General features: G+C 38.6%; 1 protein-coding gene and 1 pseudogene across 3 annotated transcripts in view; one reads left to right on the top strand and one right to left on the bottom strand.

The window, feature by feature from the left end:
* CHST9 (carbohydrate sulfotransferase 9) overlaps positions 1–21251 on the bottom strand; it is a 284326-nt gene that overhangs the window by 250305 nt on the left and 12770 nt on the right. The window lies entirely within an intron of this gene.
* LOC514831 (peroxisomal membrane protein 4 pseudogene) lies at positions 10097–10946 on the top strand (annotated as a pseudogene).

Below are 21251 nucleotides of genomic sequence, written 5' to 3'. Positions count from 1 at the left end.
GCGCTGAAGAGGGAACAGGTGGGGAACTGCCCTCAGTCCAGTGGTTTGGGCACTGCGCACTCACTGCCAAGGGCCTGGATTCAATCTCTGATTGGGGAAGTAAGATCCCACAAGCCCCGGGGAACAGCTCAACAAAAGGCAATGGGCAACAGAATGTTAGGAAGTCATCTTGATCTTTCCACTTCTTCTGAGTAAGCAGGATTCCCATTATGATGCTGGCTACAATATAAAACACAATGGATCAAATTGGTATTGAAATATTACTTTTTACTCTAGCAATCTCTGTACTTAATTATGTCCAACACTGAAGACTACTTCTAGTACGACAAAATCCTGCAACAAAAACTTAGACAAATAGTTTGGCATTGCTTTATAGTCTACAAACTGTCTTGATCTATTTTCAAATTAGTAATTTTGTGATGAGACCATAAAACATAGATTGTTTTATTATTACTGTTGTTACTTGATGTTACCTGGATGAAATCTTTTCTCTGTTGTCACCTATATATTACATTATTTCTAAATTCCCTTCTCTGCTCATCCCAGTAATAATAATGCCCTTGTAATAGTATAATAATTATAGAGCATCCTGCTTCCTTACACTGGATATGTTGGGTAGTTATTTTTATTAATAATTAGCCAGACAGTCAAAAACTATTTGGAAGATGACTTTCCCCCCTCACTATACAGTATCTAGACATCTGGTATGCTGCCATTCTATAATGTCTCTTATAGAAAGGATAATATTGCTTTCCATAAAATAGCAAAATTCTAAGGCTAACATAATCCTCTATAAAACACTAGAAATATGTGTATATTCTAAAATGAATATAATTTGTTTCTTATGGATCGCAAAGTTTGTGAGCCAAGCACGCAAGGCTGGCTTCAAGCAATCTCATGCAAATATTTATTAAGTTTTACTATGTGCGCCCTCTCTTTGCTCTTGTTTCACATTCCAGCCCATCTGTGCTTTGCCTGCAACCATTTACCAGAGAAACAACATGAAACAGCAAAGGTGCTCATCTACAAATCTTGGTTTAAAAATGAGAAATAAATTAAACTTGCAAAAATATCTACTGATAAAAATCATAGCATAAGCTCTTAAGGCATCTCCAAAGAACACACCACAAAACTGCTTATATGAAAATATCAAAGTGACTGCCGTAGGTAGTTATTGAAATATGTATAGTTAAATTGAGAAGCCTGAAATGATGGCAACAAAGCAAAGTAGGAATAATATATAACTCTGAAGATTAGAATCCCATAAAAAATGCAGGAAATATGACAAAATATGTTTAAAAAAGAGAGTTGTGAGATTGAAGGCTATTACAAAATTGTGACTAATTAGTGATGCTTTGGGCTTCCCAGGTGGCGCTAGTGGTAAAGAACCCACCTGTCAATGTAGGAGACACAAGGGACACGGGTTCAATCCCTGGATCAGAAAGATCTCCTGGAGGAGGACAGGGCAACTCATTCCAGTATTCTTGCCTCAAGAATCCCATGGACAGAGGAACCTGGACGGCTACAGTCCATGGTTTGCAAAGTGTGGGACATGACTAAAGTGACTTAGCACGCACGCACACAGTGATGCTTTTAATGCTATTATTGTACTGGTTAATTTAAATTAATTTAGTTAACTAAGCGACGAAGAGGATGTCTAGTTAAATCTAGTAAGTGAAAGTGAAGACGCTCATTCGTGTCCGACTCTTTGCGACCCCATGGACTCCTATCAGGCTCCTCCGTCCATGGGATTTTCCAGGCAAGAGTGCTGGAGTGGATTGCCATTTCCTTCTCCAGGGGATCTTCCCGACCCAGGATCGAACCCGGGTCTCCCTCATTGCAGGCAGATGCTTTACTGTCTGAGCCAGTAAAGGGACAGATTAAATGCATGTATTCCTTCCTCAAACTCCAGTAAAATGAAACTGAAAATGGTAGAGGGGGGAAAAAAACCTTGCAAAGACATAAGGGAAGAAATGATTACTAGAAAGAGAGAATAATAAAACTGTAGAAGATAAAATGCAGGCAGAAGAGCGATAACCAGCTTAAAAGACCACAAATGTTGAACTCAAATTATTCCCATAGATACCAACAAGAAGCAAGATGCTGTGTGCTACAAGCCCAGGAAAAGTGAACTAGGTTCCCCAGAAGAGGAAAGGCAATGGTTAACCAGACGAAAAGCAGGGCAAAGAACAGGAAAATATGAAACAAACAAAAAAAAATAGAAAAAAACTATAATTTACATCTTTAGAGAGATAAAAATTGGTTCCATCAAATGGCACAAGGACCCTATATTTAATAAAGAAAGTAAAGGAAATCAGAGAGCAAACAAAAAAGCTCTTGCAAATGAAAAACATAACCAAACTGAAAACTCAACATACAAGTTAGAAGATACATTAAGATGACTTCTCAGAAGGACAAAAAGATAGGAAATTGAACATGAAAAAAAAGTCAGGAAATAGGATTAATCTAAGGGATTCAAAATCTTAATAACAGAAGAGATCCAGGCAGCAAGAACTGAGAAAAGGATCAATGGTGATAAAATTCAAGAAAACTTCAGGGACATGTGTTTCTAGATATAAAGGGATTACTGAGTATTTAACACAATGAATATGAAATAAACACACCAAGGGAAGTTGTATAGACAATTGAGAACACTAAGAATAAAAAAAAGATTCCATGGGTTACCAGAGAGAAACAAATGAGTGGATCACAACCAGATCACATCTAGAGGATCAAGAATTAGAATAACATCAGACTTGTCAATAGCAACTATTAGAATAAGGCAATGGAGCAAGAATGTCTTCAAAATTCCCATGGAAAATTATTTTCACTTAAAATTTTACTAAATGCTACCAAATTCTATTGAAGTCTCAATCAAAGGTGTGGTTAAAAGAAAACATTTTCAGGTAAGTTTTCAAAAAAATTTACCTCCTAACAGGCTACAAGAGGACCCGACAAAGCAAGGCAATAAAACAAGAGGAAGAAATAAGATACAGGAAACAGGAGACCCAGAGAAAGAGAGGGATGATGTAAGAGAAATTTCTGGTCAGTAATGAAAAGATGAAAACTGTGTGCAGATTTTTTTGATGGTGAGCAGTTCAAACTGGAGCAGGACAGAGGCATGGCAGAAACTTTTCAAAAAGATAAAACTTGTAAACTAGCTAATCTGTCTGACCATCTTGACAGAATATTTAGACAGTGATGAAGAGTTTGCTTGAATCAGAGATAAACACTTAGAACATTAAGCAAACGAAAGAGTAAGACATTATTAGGACTTCCCTGGTGGTCCAGTGACTAGGATTTAGTGCTCCCAATGCAGGGGGCTCAGGTTTAATCCCTGGTCAGGGAACTATTAATAAATCCCACATGCTGCAACTGGGAGTTCTCATGCCTCAAATAAGACCTGGCATAGCCAAATAAATTAAAAAAACAACAACAAAAAGATATTATTAACTTCAGGAAGTAAAAAAATACAGGAAAGGAAAATTAGATAAAACTGCATAGTTAATGCTGCAGATAATGAGACAGTCCTGACAACAAAAACACTGAGTATGTATCTCAACAAAACGCTATCTCTATTGGGAGGACAGAGGGGTTTGAAGGACAAGTATGACTATATGTGGCAAGATGAGAAAGGAAAAAGGACTAAGCTCTCTTCTATCATGGTAGAAAGTCAATAGGTAAAGCCAAAAACTAAAACTTCAAGTTCTAAAATGTGGATATTGTTTTAGAGACAAGGAAATACCCCCCAAACATGAAAGTTCACCCATCATAACAGGTAGAGCCAGAATACAAAAAGAAACTTGGGTTTTTCTGTCCTCAAATTACATGATTTCCACTAAACTTAAGTGAGAAAGTAAAAGTGTTAGTTCCTCAGTCATCTCCTACTCTTTGCGACTCCATGGACTGCAGCCTACCAAGCTTCTCTGTCCATGGGATTTCCCAGACAAGAATACTGGAGCAGGTTGCCATTTCCTTCTCCAGGGGCTCTTCCTGACCCAGGGATCGAACCCATGACTTTTGCATAGCAGGCAGATTTTTTTTTCCATTTGAGCCCAGGGAAACTTAAGTGTACCCTTCAAATAAAACTTACTGAGTGATGCCAAAATTATGAAACATTAAAATTTTCTCAAAATAAGCTGATTTACTTTTTTATTAGTTACCAAAAGTCAGAGCTGACTAAATAAACTGAAAACCTAAGAAAGATGTAAGGGGCTACTTGTCTTGAGAAAACATTCCATTTTTCAGCACTGGGAAATACTTTTACATTATTTATCCACATATCTTAGGAACTCACAAATGGGGACATCAACACAGAAATATTCTGTTAATTGATCATTCAAGCAACCACAGAGAACTTTCTTTCCTAGGGTTACAATTTATTCCTGCCATTGCAAAACACATCCTCTGAGTTCCAAACCTTGTCATGAAATGATCTGTTGACGATTCTGAAAGGTCTCATATCCCTGGCTTCTATTGTGATCTTTGATTGTTCAACCTTTAATGACCTCACCCACTTCCCTTTTTCTTTCTTTGGAGTTCTACTCTCTTTTCTCTTCTCCATCCCCCATGAAATAATCAAGTTTCTACAAAGATGAAAGCTTAATCCATGTTTCTAGTTCCAATAAATCACCTGTTCTCATCCCTTTTTCTAAATACTGACTGTACATTGTCCTATTTCTCACAGTTTCAAGATGCCCAAATTTCTTATACAATTGACCCCTGAACAACACAGGTTTGAACTGCACAGGTCCATTTGCACACAGAGTTTTTTTTAAAAAAAATAAATGTAGTATGTGTATTTTCATTCTATCAGATCAGATCAGTCACTCAGTCATGTCCAACTCTTTGCGATCCCATGAATCACAGCACGCCAGGCCTCCCTGTCCATCACCAACTCCAGGAGTTCACTCAGACTCACATCCATCGAGTCAGTGATGCCATCCAGCCATCTCATCCTCTGTCGTCCCCTTCTCCTCCTGCCCCCAATCCCTTCCAGCATCAGGGTCTTTTCCAATGAATCAACTCTTCACATGAGGTGGCCAAAGTACTGGAGTTTCAGCTTCAGCATCATTCCTTCCAAAGAAATCCCAGGGCTGATCTCCTTCAGAATGGACAGGTTGGATCTCCTTGCAGTCCAAGGGACTCTCAAGAGTCTTCTCCAACACCACAGTTCAAAAGCATCAATCATTCTATAGATCTTAATTAATAAAGTTCAGGAGAATATTTGTGTTTAATTAAAGATCACAACATGTGGAATCAGAAAAAGTAGGATTTGAGTCCTGATTCTGCCCATATGGTTTCAGCTTCCTGCCCTTGGGTGAGTCATTTATCAATTCCTTTATTTTTGAGGCTGAGATAGCAGTGTGCAGATTTTTGACTGTGCAAGGGTTGGCACTCCTAACCCTCATGTTGTTGTTCAAGGGTCAAGTGTAATAACTAAAAAGGCCCTTTCTGATCTACCTCTTGACTACTCTTTTAATCGCTCATAAATCTGAAGCCCCTGTTGATTCAGACAGTAAGAATGTGCCTGCAATACAGGAGGCCCAGGTTCTACCTTTGGGTCTGGAAGAGCTCCTGGAGAAGGGAATGGCAATCCACTCCAGTTTTCTTGCCTGGGAAATCCCATGGACAGAGGAGCCTGGTGGGCTACATCTGTGGGGCTGCAAAGAGTTGTACACGACTGAGCGACTGAACACTTTCACACCTCTACTCAAACTCTACTCTCAAGGTGCAGGCTAAACTATTTAAGTTTGTAAGAACTAATTGTATTCTCTTTTGTCCCTGGGCACATGAACATTCTTGTCTTTTTCTTTCAGACCCTCACCAACCTCAAGCTGGTCTCTGTTCTTTAGGACTCAACTTTAAAGTGAAACTCATGGTACTCTCATGCTAAATACACTGCCTTAGACACAGTGAATGGGGTATAAATACGTGTTTCATAAATGAATATAAGGACTTCTGGATAAATAACTTACCTCCAGATAATTTCTTCAGTTCAATGGAAATAATGCTGCCTCAATCTTTCTTAAATACTGCTTATTCAGTGTTTTCCTTTGCTTAAAATATACACACTAGTATATATAAAATAGATAACCAAAAAGGACTTACTGTTTGGCACAGGGAACTATGCTCAATATTGTGTAATAACCTATCTTGGAAAATCTACCTACTAGGCTCTACTTAAGTTGGTAAACATAATTTTGCAACCTCATTTTCTGTTGCTCCCCAATGTAAAGCCTTCTGTCTACTGACTCCTGAGCGCTCCACACTCATCTCTACATCCATCAATTTGTTTTCACTCTTTATTCCATTTTTCATAGGACTTTTCCCATTTTGACTTTCTATCCTACAAAGCCAGCTTTTCCCATAACAGCTTCTTTGAATCATTCTAGCCCATGTTAATGGTAATAGCAACACTTTAGTCATTCATGAAATATATTTTAATCATTTGTTATTTGACAGGCACTGTGTAGCTACTGGGACACAAAAGTTAGCCAAGAGAGTGCAAGAAAAACAAATTAAACATTGGATTAAGAAGTGTGACAAGTACTAAAAGCAAGAGTCAATGTATTGAATACAGGTTATAATGACCAGCAGATCTCCTTTACACATGTTGGTCAGAGAAGGCATCTTTGAAGGGGTGATGTTTAAGGAGATCTGAAGTATAAGAAGGACAACAGTTCAGTTCAGTCACTCAGTCCTGTACAACTTTTTGTGACTCCATGGACTGCAGCACACCAGGCCTCCCTGTCCATCACCAACTCCAGGAGTTTACTCAAACTCATGTCCATTGAGTTGGTGATGCATTCCAACCATCTCACCCTCTGTCGTCCCCTCTCTTCCCACCTTCAATCTTTCCCAGCATCAGGGTCTTTTCAAATGAGTCAGTTCTTCACATCAGGTGGCCAAAGTATTAGAGTTTCAGCTTCAGCATCAGTCCTTCCAATGAATATTCAGGACAGATTTCCTTTAGGATGGACTGGTTGGATATCCTTGCAGTCCAAAACATGGTCCACTGGAGAAGGGAATGGCAAACCACTATATTCTTGCCTTGAGAACCCCATGAACAGTATGAAAAGGCAAAAAGACAGGACACTGAAAGATGAACTCCCCAGGTAGGTAGGTGCCCAATATGCTACTGGAGATCAGTGGAGAAATAACTCCAGAAAGAATGAAGAGACAGAGCCAAAGCAAAAACAACACCCAGCTGTGGATGTGACTGGTGATAGAAGTAAAGTCCGATGCTATAAAGAGCAATATTGCATAGGAACCTGGAATGTTAGGTCCATGAATCAAGGCAAATTGGAAGTGGTCAAACAAGAGATGGCAAGAGTGAATGTCAACATTTTAGGAATCAGCTAACTAAAATGGACTAGAATGGGTGAATTTAATTCAGATGACCATCATATCTACTACTCTGGGCAAGAATCCCTCAGAAGAAATGGAGTAGCCATCAGAGTCAACAAAAGAGTCCTAAATGCAGTAAGTACTTGGATGCAATCTCAAAAATGACAGAATGATCTCTGTTCGTTTCCAAGGCAAAGCATTCAATATCACGGTAATCCAAGTCCATGCCCCGATCAGTAATGCTGAAGAAGCTGAAGCTGAACGGTTCTATGAAGACCTACGAGACCTTCTAGAACTAACACCCAAAAAAGATGTCCTTTTCATTATAGGGGACTAGAATGCAAAAGTAGGAAGTCAAGAAATATCTGCAGTAACAGGCAAATTTGGCTTTGGAGTACAGAATGTAGCAGGTCATAGCACTGGTCACAGTAAACACCCTTTTCCAACAACAAGAAGGACATAGTCATGTGCAAAGATGTGGTGGTAAATGGAAAGAATTCTCCATAGAGTGAATCACGTGTGAAAATACTCTGGAAGAGAAAAGGACTTAGCATATCCTAGGAACTAAAAGAAGACAATATGGCTTGAGCTTGATGAATAAAAGGAAAGCCATCTAAGATGAGCTTGGAAAGATAGGTAAGGTCACCCAGTTCATAAGGGCAACTCTAAAAAGCAACAGATAATGATAGACTATTTATAACCAGAGGAGAGAAAAGATTAGATCTATGTCTTAAGATCACTTTTGCTGCTATATGAGTAATGAACTGAGAAATTAATCAGCCAGGAAGGGGGCTGTTGCAGTCTACAAATATGGATAATGATGACTTGGATCGGGATAACAGCAGTAGAGATAGAAAGAAATGGAAAAACTTCAAATTAACTTTTGAGGTGACACTTGTGATAGGGGAAATCTTCAAAGAAGAGCAAGAGCTCAGATTCGATCATGTTGAATTTTAGTATTTATGATAAAACCAAGTCAAGGTACTAGATAGGAAATTAAATATGCAGGTCATGATTTCTGGGCAGATCAATTTCTAAGATGGGTCTGGTTCTGCATAATCCCCTTCTCTTGAGTCTGAATAAGACCGGCAATTTGATTTTAATTAATAGCATATGAAAAAGGTAACAGACATTGCAGAATTAATGTCCTTAATCAATTGTGTTTGAGTTAATTAAACAAGAGATTACTTCAGCCAAGAGAAAGAAGGAAATCCTGCCATTTGCTATAATGTAGATGAACTTGGAGGATATCATGCTAAGTGAAATAAGCCAGACAGAGAAAGTCAAATACTGGATGATCTCACTTATATGTGGAATCTAGAGAGAGAGAGAGAAGATGAGAATGAGAATAGAATGGTGGCTACCAAAGGCTAGGGAGCTGGAGAAATGAAGAGTTGCTGGTCACACTTGTAAGATGAATAGAGATGGCGACTATAATTAATAATATTGTATTGTTTACTTGAAATTTACAAAGACAGTATGTCTTAGTAGTCTCATCACACACACACAAATTATATGAGATCACGGATATGTGAATTAATGTGATTGTGGTAACCATCCTCACAACAGGTATATCAAATCATCTGTTGTACACAAAGAAAAAGATAACAAAAACAAAAGCATCCTATGGGGGCCTGACTTGATCAAGTGACCTCCTTAAAAGAGGGTTCAGAACTTCCGTAAAGTTAAGAGATAGATACTCCCCTACTCGCCCTGAAGAAGCAAAAAGCTAGCTGTGAATTTCCTTTGGAGAGGGATGGTCTCTAGGAGCTGAGGCCCTCAGACCAATTGCTGTAATGAACAGAATTCTGTCCATAAACTCAATGGGCCTGAAAGAACACCTCAGGCTTCAGATGAAAAACGTGGCAGAGCCAACTGCCTGACTGCAGCCTTGTGGAATCTTAAGCAGAGGATTGTTAGGTTGTTCCTAACTTCACAACAAGGAAAGTTATCAGAGATACACAGAAATCTTATGTAATAATAAAGGGGTCAGTTATCTAAGAAGACATAATTCTTAATGCGTATGTCTGATGGAATTACAAGGAAAAACAGATGAATCCATTTTATAGTTGGAGACCTTAATACTCCTCTATTAGAAATGGACAGATTCAGCAGGCAGGAAATTAGTAAAGACACAGTTGAATCCTGGGCTTCCCTATTGTGTCTCAGCTGGTGAAGAATCTGCCTGCCATGCCAGAGACCTGGGTTCAATGCCTGGGTTGAGAAGATCCCCTGGACAAAGAAAAGGCTATCCACTCCAGTATTCTGGCCAGGACAATTCCGTGGACCGCATAGTCCATGGGGTTGCAGAGTCAGACACGACTGAGCAACTTTCACTCACTCACTCAGTTGAACTCTATAATACCATCAGTCAACTGGATATAATAGATTTCTACACTATTTTATCTAACAGTGACAAAAATACAGTCTTCTCAAACTCACACAGAACATTCACCAAGATAGACCACCTTCCAGGCCATAAAACAGGCATTAAAAAGTTTAAAAGACTAGAAATCATAAAATACAATATCTGTTCTCAGATCAGAATAGAGTTAAATCAGAAATTGATAACAGAAAGATACATGGAAAAGTCCTGAAATACTTGGAGATTAAATATCATACTTCTAAATAAAATATGCATTGACCAAGAAATCTCAAGAGTAATTTAAAAATATTTTGAATTAAAAGTGAAAACATAACACCAAAATTTATAAGATGAGGGGAATTTATAGCATTTAATACATATTTTATCTAAAATCAATTGTTTATGCAACCTCGGCTGTCAGGGCGTGAGTCCTCCTCCATGTCTACCACCCTCAGTGACGCCTGCATTATGGTCGCCCCACCGCAGCTGCGGGCTCTGCTCTTTGTGATCAATGCACTATTGTGCAAGCGCTGCTACCACGCAGCACTGGCCATGCTTAAGGGATTCCAGAACGGGGCAGTCTATGGAGCCAAAATCCGGGCCCCTCACGCGCTGGTCATGACCTTTCTTTTCCGGAGTGGCAGCCTCCGGGAGAAGCTGCTTGCCAACCTGCAGGCCACGTACACCCACTCCTGGAACCTGGCCAGGTTTGTGTTCCTCTACAAGGGACTCTGCGCCCTGCAGTCCCACGTCCAGGGCGAGACCTACCAGGCACATTCATTCGTGTCTGCCTTCATCGGGGGCTTGCTGGTGTTTGGAAACAACAGTAACGTCAACAGCCAGATCAGCATGTACCTGCTATCCCGCGTCCTACTTGCCCTGTGCCACCTGGGCGTGGAGAAGGGCTTCATCCCTGAACCCAGGTTGGACCCGTTTCCATGGTTCACAGGGCTGGTGTGGGGGCTGGTGCTGTGGCTCTTCGAGTGCCACCGGCCAACCCTGCAGCCCTCACTGCAGTCGTCCACGACCTACCTGTATGAGGACAGCAACGTGTGGCACGACCTCTCGGACTTCCTTATCTACAACAAGAGCCAACCCTCCAAGTAACAGGGCCCCCAGGTGCTCAGGAAGGCTCCTGCACCCCAGTCAGGTGATGGAGGTGTCCAGCCGTGGTTTGAGATTGGCTCCACCTGCTAACCATCCCAGAGGCTCCTACCTTTCAAGATCTGGGGTCTCAGACTCTAACTTTTGTTAGCCCAGGGCTCCATTTGGCGAAATGGAAGCACTGATTATCAGTTCTCATTAGGTACTCTTGAATAGTGAAACGAGCCACCGAATCAGGCTGAGGAACCTTGGGCACGGTGATGGCTGCTGACTCTTGAGAGACCAGGGAAGGTCACACCCCACCCTGGGCCTCAGGGATCATCGAGCCCCGACGAGGGCACTGAAGTCTCTTTCTGGTGGGTATGTTCTCTGACTATTCTTCTGTAAAAGAGAGCTTCTGGCTGATGGGCAGTGGGTTGCAAAAATGCATTTTTAGACAATACTCAGTTCCTTGCCTTGGGTGTTCTATTGTAGAAGCTCCAGTGTTTCCACTGTCCCAACAGAAACACAGTGTGGGACATATGTGACTGAGCTTTTTTTAGCAGCCACAGTTTTTAAAAAGTGGAGGGAATTCCTGGTGGTCCAGTGGTTAGGACTCCGCTGTCACTGCCAAGGGCATGGGTTCTATCCCTGGTTGGGGAGCTAAGATCCCACATGCCACAAGGTATGGCCCAAAAAAAAAAAATGTGGGGAGAGAAAGAAGCAGAGGAGATTAACCTTAATTATATCTTTGAACCCAGTATTTCTCAAATGTTATCATTTTAATGTGTATTAAATATAAAAATTAATAAAATATTTTACATTCTATTTTTCTTATACTAAGTCATCAGAATCAGGTGTGTGTTTTACACTTTCAGCATTTTTCAATTTGGACCAGTCACATTTCAAGTGCTCAGCAGCCACATGTGGCTAGTGGCTGCTATATTGGACAGCACAGATTAGAACGTTCTATCCTCGCAGAAACTTCTAGTGGACGGTGCAGATACAGAGCTGGAGGACCTGGGTTTGAGTCCCCACTGGACTGCTGTGTAACCTTGGGGAAGGTTCTTCTCAGAGGCTCAGTTTCTACTAAAGTGAGGATAAACATAATAAAAAAAAAATCAATTGTTTAAATTCCTGCCTTAGGAAACTAGAAAAATACCAAGCAATTTCCAAAGTAAGCAGAAGAACAGAAATAATAAAAAAAATAAGAATGGAAATCATGAAATTGAAAACAAGAAATCAGCAGAGTATCACCAAAACCACAGCTGTTTCTTTGAAAAGACCAATAAAATCAGTAATCTCTAGCCAGCCTAATTAAGACTAGTTAAAAGGAAGAGGATACATATTGCTATTATTAGAAATGAAAGAGAGGACATCAGTACCTATCCCATGGAAATTCCAAGGATAATAAAGCAATGTTAGGAACAACTATATGTCTACAAATTTGATAATTTAGGTGAAATGGGCCAATTCCTTGAAAAATACAATCTGCCAAAATTCACACAAGACATGACAATGTGAATAGATTAGGTGTACATCCACCAAAGACACTGTGTCAATAATTAGTAACCTTACAAAACAGAAAGTATCAGGTTCAGATGGGTTCACTGGTGAATTCTATCAAACATTAAAGGAAGAAATTATACCAATTCTCTACATTTTCTTTCAAAAGATAGAAGCAGAGGGAACAATCTCTAACTCAGCCACTGAGGCTAGTACTACACTAATACCAAACAAAGCCAGTATAAAAAAAAAAATTACAGACCAATATCTCTCATAAATGTAGATGTAAAAATATTCAATAAAATATCAGCAAATCAAATCCAACAATGTATAAAAAGAATTATCAATGTATTTCATGACAAGTGGATTTATCCCATGCATGCAAGGCTGATTCAATATTCAAAACTCAATTAATGTAACCCATCACATAAACAGATGAAAAAAGAAACATCACACGAGCGTATCTACAGAAGCAGAAAAAGCATCTGACAAGCTCCAACACTCATTCATGATAAAAACTATCAGTAAACCAAGAATAAAGAACTTCCTCAACTTGATAAAGAAAGATACAAAAGACCTCTGGCTAACATGAGAAACCTGCTTTCTCAGTAAGATCAGGAACAAGGCAAGGATGTCTCCTCTCACCACTGCATTTCAACATCATACTGAAAATTCTGATTAATGCAGAAAAATAAGAAAAGGACATAAATGGTATACAAATTAGGAAGGAAGAAATGAAATCATTATTGCTTATAGATGACATAATTGTGTACGTAGAAAATCTGAAAGAACTGCCAAAAAACTTGTGGAACTAATAAGTGATTATAGCAAGGTCATTGGATATAAGATTATTTGTAAAAGTCAACTGCTTGACTATATATCAACAATGAAAAAGCAGAATTTGAAATTAAAAACCAGAATACAATTTATATTCGCTCAGACAATCATGTCTGACTCCTTGTGACCCCATGGACTGTAGCCTGCCAGGCTCTTTTGTCCATAGGATTGTCCTGGCAAGAATCTGGAGTGGGTACTGTTTCCTCCTCCAGGGGATCTTCCTGATCTAGGGATAAAACTCAGATCTCTTACGTCTTCTGCATTGGCAGACGGATTCTTTACCACTAGCACCACCTGAGAAGCCCACAATTTATATTTTCTATAGTTGTTCAGTTGCTAAGTCTTGTCTGACTCCTTGCGGCCCCATGGACTGTAGCATTCTAGGTTTCCCTGTCCTTCACTATCTCCTGGAATTTGCTCAAATTCATGTCCGCTGAGTTAGTGAGCACTCCTCAATTAAATGCTTAGATACAAATCTAACAAAAGATATCCAAGATACATATGAAGAAAAATGCAAAATTCTGATGAAAGAAAACAAAGAACTAAATATATGGAGATATTCCATGTTCATAGATAGGAAGACTCAACATTCCTAAGATGTCAGTTCTTCCCAACTTGTCTATAGATTAATGCAATCCCAATGAAAATCCCAGCAAGTTATTTTATTGTGGATATCAACAAACTGATTCTAAAGTTTATATGAAGAGGTAAAAGATCCAGAATAATAAACATAATAATGAAGGAGAAAAAGAAAGCTGGACAACTGTGACATTACCCAACTTCAAGACTTAATATAAAGAAGCAGTAATCAAGACAGTGTGGTATTGGTGAAAAAATAGAAAAATTGGTCAAAAGAATAAAATAGCAAGATATTTTATTATCTGGAATAATGTTTCCAGATATCTATTTCTGTAATCCCAGAATTAGATTCCCAGAAATATAGTCAACTGGAACAAGTACGGTGCGAGAGGGTATTTTAGACAAGACACAGTGGAACTGCAGTCTGCCCACTCCACCAGCCCTTGCCATTCCACATCGCTGGCCCTCTTGAAACATGAAAAGCAAACCAGAAAATGACTGGACTACAGACGTCAGAAGTGGGCAAGGGCAAAGGGGGTGAGGAAAGAGAATCAGGCAAACAAAAACTCAGGAAGTATAGTATACATGAGTCCCCTAGAATAAACTCCTTGATAATGAAATCCAGCAATCCACAAGATAAATCAAAATAACTCAGAAAAGGAAACAGCCATGAAAGGACTGATTCTGAGCACCGATTCATTCAATTTAAGTATGAAAATATGAAATAATTGCATAAGAATAAAAATGTAACAAAAAGTCTTAAATGAGGGAAGGGAACTAGAAGGATCCTTCATTGTATTTTTATTTTGTGAACATACAGTAAAACTGATGGAGGGGTATACAGTTCCACGAAGTGTTATAAATGTACAAGGTTCATAAAAAGAATGTTCATCTCTTCTATATTTTATTTTACTGCTTAAGGACTTTTATAAGCGGCTGAATAGATACCACAAAGCAAACAATCAGGGATTCCAATACAAAACACCAAGAAGACTTCTCAGGTAATGAGTAGGTATTTATTTATTTCTGATAACTGTGATTTTGAGTGTAGTTTAGCACACCACTGGTGACAGGTTATAGAGCTCTACTTTGCTATTTCCTCTGTGATTGCAATGTTTGGAATATATACAAATAGAACAACACCATTTTCCATTGTTTGTTACACTGATCCTTTCTGAGACTTTAGGTAAAATGACCTATTAAGCATCATGAATGAAAAATAGTTACATACTTGGGCAAGAGTTCTGCATTCCATGTGCAGGGAATTCAATATACTTATATCTAGAATTACTCCCCTAAGGCACGATCTCTCACGTGGATTTATTATCAAAAGGTTCTATTTGTGCAAATTCTTATTATCATATGTGTATATTCAATAAACTCAGAGTACAAATAGCTTCCAGCTAATAATTACCTAACAAATTGTTCACATAGCTGTTTGCTTTTAAAGCCAAATTCTCATGGAAGTTTGCTTCTCCTATTGCTGTAAATTCAAACAACTTTTAACTTACATTGTTCATGGTCTTAGAACTTTTTTAAAAATATGAAACAACATATATTAATAGTTTAATGAGATCACAAAATTCAGTTACACTCAGCCCTCAAGTCTTAAAAATGTGTCCCTCTTATGGCAGCATGTGTGTTCACTGTCTTACTACTAAAATGTGTATGAGTAGCTTGGAGTGGGGGGTGGGGGGCAGTTGGGGGGAGTGAGTGGGGAGCTCAATGGTGTAATAGCTAAAGCTATTATTACCTTTATTTGAACATAGTCCAGACTTTTAAGAATCAACTCTCTCTCCCAAATAATTTACTATTTTTCCCTTATTAAAAACAATCCCAAGTTTTACCTAATTCTCTGTCTTAATAGAAGCTGAAGTTTAATTTCATATCATAGTGAAATTTAGCCTCTAGCCACTATAAACTGGAAGTATCAAGAAACCGATTCTTGAAGATTTTTCAAAAACTCAAATCTCTTCTGCTTGTTAGAATTTCTAATACTTTATGACTAGCATATCAAATGGTACTTCGGTGGCTCAGTGGGAAAGAATTCACCTGCCAATGCAGGTTCAATCCCTGGGTCCATCCCCTGGAGAAGGGAATGGCGACCCACTCCAACATTCTTGCCTGGGAAATTCCCATGGACAGAGGAGCCTGGCAGGCTACAGTCCATGGGGTCAGAAAGAGTTGGACACAACTGAAAACTGGGATCACACAGACACAAATGAAATATAAGGGAAAAGAGCTCTATTGATAGTTTTACCTTTGGTTTATCTTAAGATACAAGAAGATCTACAAGTCCTTTTTCCATCATGTATCAAGACGCACTATTCCACTTATTCTGAATAAGTGCAAGGTACATATCAAAGCAGTCCTAAATGTTATCAGAAAAGTATTCTTACAGGAAGCTGACCTGAAATACCACATCATATCCTTAAATGATAGGAGGAATATCTTGAATATTTACCTTCAAGTTGAAACTTTTCTGAAAAGATATTATTACAAATTCTATAACTCTTAAATAATTTAACCTCTTACTTTGTGCTTCATACAGAACTGACTCTCAGTTTTGACTAAACAGAGAGCTTTGTGTTCTGATACTTGTAAATCTATGATATTGGGCTCTGATATTCCCAGGTGACTCAGTGGTAAATAATTTGCCTACCAATGCAGGAGATGCAGAAGACATGGGTTCTATCCCTGGATGGGAAGATCCCCTGGAGGAGAAAATGGTAATCCACTCCAGTATTCCTGCTGGGAAAATCTCATGGATAAAGGAGCCTGGCTGGGTACAGCCCATGGGGTCACAAAGAGTCAGACACGACTGGGCATGCAAGCAAAAAATTGGGCTTTAAGTACCTGTTTATAATACACAAACACTAACAGTGCTAGTCTGCCTTCTAGATGATGTACAGCTGAGAATCACACTGGATCCTAAATCCTACTGGGGCCTCGGCCAGATCTATTCTACACTGCACACTGCATTCTGCTACGTTGTGGATCTTTCAGTGAAAGTCACCAGTAATCTTACACTCTGTTTTACAGGCAAGCATGTAATGTTAAGCAAAAACAAGGAAGAAGAAAAAACATATTACCAAGTTCCCCAATTACTCCTTAAAATTTCACTTGTTGAAAACTTCTCATATCTAACAGAAAAATGGGAAAAATACTACTGTATCTAATAGTTACTGATCATATCCTATTCCGTATTATCTCCTATATTGCCACTACATATTTTTTAGGATAGCTTTTTCTTAAGTGTGTAAATATAAATTATGGATAATTATGGAATGCTGAATGAAGATATTTAGGTACTTTGAAGAGGACACTTGACTAACTGATCAATGAAACTGCTTTCACCTATGCTAACTCACTTCAACACAATGTGAGAACAACTGCATCTGTTGGAGAGTTGGTTTAAAATCACAGAATAGTTTACCCAATTTTTATTTTGAAAACCATCTATGGAAAATTAGCAGTACTAGCACAGAATCTTTAATTTGATTAAATAATTTTTAACATTTGGCCACATCTTCTTTTTTCTGTTTCCCATATTTAAAAAAAAAAGTTTTTACCAAATCACATGAAAGAAAATGGCAGAGACCATGAAATTTCATCGCTGAGTACTTCAAAGTATATCTTCTCTCCCAAAACACATTCTCCTACATGATCCCAATAGGATTACAGGATTTAACATGAGTGTAATACTACATATGATCTACAACCCAAATCTAGATTCCTTCCAATTGGCCTAATATATTCTCTACAGTTATTTTATTCTCATTCAGAATCTAATCATGAAGGATATCTTGCAATTAGTTGCCATTTCTTCAGAAATGCGTGTGCATGCTCAGGCTTGTCCAGCTCTTTGCAACCCCATGGACTGTAGCTGCCTGGCTCCTCTGTTCATGGGATTTCCTAGGCAATACTGGAATGGGTTACCAGTCCCTCCTCCAGGGGATCTTCCTGACCTAGTGACCGAACTCATGTCTCTTGCATCTCCTGCATTGGCAGACAGATTCTTTACCACCGAACCACCTGGGAAGCCTGCCCTTTCTTCTAGTCTCTTTTAATATTCAACAGTTTTCCCAGATTATTTTTAGTGACGCTGACCTTTTCGAAGTGTCCAGGTCAGCTGTATTGAAGAATATCTACCAATCTAGATTTGTCTGATTGTTTCCATAAGGTTAGATTCAGGAGAATCACTTCTGGCAAAATAAATTTAGAGGGGACTGTCGTGTTTTACATGTATACTGTATCAAGAGATATAAATGACATCCGTTTGTCCACTCTTGGTGACATCAAGTGTGGTCCCTTGGATAAGCAGGTGTCTGCTTGTTATCATCCTATAAAAGGACTTTTCCCTCCCTGTACTTAATAAACAATCTGAGGGCTGACATGTAGAGTTAGTGTGACCATCCTGTCCCCATCAACCATTCACCCAGGGGTGGATTATCCTTTGATTATTCTTGTAACAGTAGTTGCAGAAAGTGGCTTTATAGTTCTAGCCTCTATTGTAATCTTTTGCTTATACTCTTCAATAACACAGCTTTTCCTTCTGTTTACCGAATCTACGCACTCTATGGGCTCATGGATTCTTATTCAATGTGTCCTAATCCATAACATACATTAATACTTTTTATCTTCAAATGATACACAAGTTCGGCCAGTGGGTACCCCTAAAACCTTGCTCTTATGTCCTTATGTGTGTCTACCTGCTTTTGAGCAATTCCTTGTTTTTTGGGGACAAAATATCCCAGGCTTAACTGATACTCCTCTAAAGTAGTTCAATCAAGTAGGCTTTACATAAAAATAAGACTAACTCAATTTTAATGCAGTGATTTGAATTGAGGCACAAACAATTAGAATAGTACCCAGAACACAGTAGGTGCCAGGCAGTATGATAGGTGTCTTCCTTAACTAGTTTTGACACAGTTCGAAGCTTCTGTGCAATTCATAAAAATTCAGACTTTAACAACATAGATTTTTATGTTGCTCTTTCAAATTCATCTATTTATTATTTTAATCTTTGTTCTCCTTCATTTTGTTTATTTCCACATGGAAATCATATAAATAGGAAAACTCCAAAGGATTTTCTTTTTCTTTTCTCCAATGTGGTATAATCTTAGATCACTGACTAATGCCAAAACATGCACAAACAGCACAGCGTAAATCCCCCATATAGTAAAGCCTTTTACAATTCCTGAATTTATCAAGGGAAATAATGTAAAGAAATGTCTGGCCTTTTTTTTTTTTTTTTTTTTTGGTAAAAAATTCAGTAGACCAACCTCATTTTATAAGCAAATGTAGCACTAGTGAAGTTACCTCTGAATGAATCACTGAGAGGAAAGAGAAACTGAAGAAGAGTGTGATATTTGAAGAGGTCACAAAGCAAGTAAAATAGGGGGCCTTGTAGCCTTCAAGTTATTTATTTATGTATTTATCTTAGAACGTGTGGGTGGGTGTGAGGTGTGTGCTTGTGTGTCGTACATGTGTATGCATGTGCACACTGGGGGTTAAAGACAGGATGCCCGGCTAACATTTATTCAACAAAGACTTACTGTACTTCCACTGAGTGAGCACTGCCATGTTTTCCAGGAATATAAGGACCCAGATAACTAGACAGGTCCCTCCCTTAGGAATGAATTAAACAGTTTCATAGATAAATGTGAATTTGCAACTAGCTGAGATGAGGGATGTGCATGTGAACTCAGTTGCTCAGTTGGATCCAACTCTTTGTGACTCCATGGATGGGAGCCCTCCAGGCTCCTCTGTTTCTGGAGTTTTCCAGGCAAGAATATGGAGTGGGTTGCCATTTCCTTCTCCAGGGGATCGTCTCAACCCAGGAATTGAACCCACATCTCCTGTATTGGCAGGTGGATTCTTTACAACTGAGCCACCTGTATACATAAATATATATCCATATTTATAAATATATATTTATAAGCATATATATAGATAAATAAATCCATATTTATATATGGATATATAAAAATGGATACTATATGTATATATAAATATGGATACATGTATGCAAACAAATACAAAAACAAATATACATCTGTGTATATTATAAGGGGATTTGGCTCAGTCTAGGACATTAGCAAGGATCACCTGAGGAAGGGCCATTTGGGTTGACATCTGAGTCAACCAAGAGTGAACTAGCCAATGTTTGGGTACCTGGGTTTATAGATGTGAGAATGGGAGAGAGCAGAGAGACTCAGAGCAACTGGAAGAAAGACAAGCAGCTGAAGTAGAAGGAAGGAGTGGAGATACTGACATGAAACTGGAGGAGCACAATTTTGGTCTTTATCTTAAAGCAACAGCAATCCATTTAGGTGGCATGTGTAGCTGAGGGAGTGACAGTTATCATATTTGCATCTTGAAAATCTCCTCTCATGTTACTGGAGGATGGATCTGGAGGGGGAGCAATATGGATGCCACACAATGGATGGGGAAAGCTGAGACTTGGGTGAGGAACCGAGGAAGGTATGCAACATCCTTTGAAGGGAACAATCAATGACTGGGTGAGAGCTTTGATATGGAGTGGATGGAGAAGGAACGTCAAAGATAAAATCCAGACTGGGAGCTGGGGAATCCTGGGGGTTGAGGTGAGATGGGCAGAGACTACAAGGTTGATTCTGACATATGTTTCATTTGATGTTTAAGATGGGCAGGAAGAAATACAAAGTACAGAGCTGGATCTATATGTGGAGAATTTAGAGGGACTTTCAGAGCCATAATCAGGTTTTGTAGAGTGCTCTGAATAAAATATATGCCCGTAATTTCAAGGAATCTTTTTGGACAGCATGTGATAGTTACAGGTTGGGAAAACTAAAGGTGAATCAAAGTTCTAAGGTTCTAGATGAACAACCTCTGCTACTCGAGAGTTCAGCCATTTGTAAATCTATCTCTATTCTAAATGCTGTCATAACTTCCCGATCTGCAAAATCTGGAAATATGATTTGCTAGACCTTTTAGCAAGTGACACATATATATATACATATATGCACATATATATACACACATATAGAAATATACATATATACGATTAGCAAGTGAAAGCTAGCTAGCTATACCGAAGTCACAAAAGTGATAATGTAAGTCCAGAATTAATATTTAAAATATTTAATAATACGTATAACTTGGGCTCCAATCACAAATAACAAGACCATAACAGTGCATTCAACTGAATGCCAAGCCCATCACAGTAACAGAATCTCATTCTCTGATGGGAAAAATTCCTAACTGAAAGTAAAGTAGAAATATTAGAAGGTAAAATACTTCTAATATTTAACACTAGAATAACATTGGTAGTTACTGCTTTTAGTCCAATAATGTCACTAACATCTAAACATATTTGAAATCTAAAACACTAAAGAATCTAGTTATTAAAAGAAATACACCCAGTTAGTGTAGTCATGTAGTAAAAGAAATGTTCAGGATACATATGAAAATGGGAAAGACAACTTTGCCAATTCAAATGAAGAACATCACACTTACCCCTGCATTGAGAAAACTGATTTGGGGCAGA

Source organism: Bos taurus, chromosome 24 (assembly GCF_002263795.3).
Source record: "Bos taurus isolate L1 Dominette 01449 registration number 42190680 breed Hereford chromosome 24, ARS-UCD2.0, whole genome shotgun sequence".
In the NCBI taxonomy this organism is placed as follows: Eukaryota; Metazoa; Chordata; class Mammalia; order Artiodactyla; family Bovidae; genus Bos; species Bos taurus.
The sequence above is the reverse complement of the archived record's forward strand: the minus strand, read 5'-3'. Positions and strand labels throughout refer to the sequence as shown.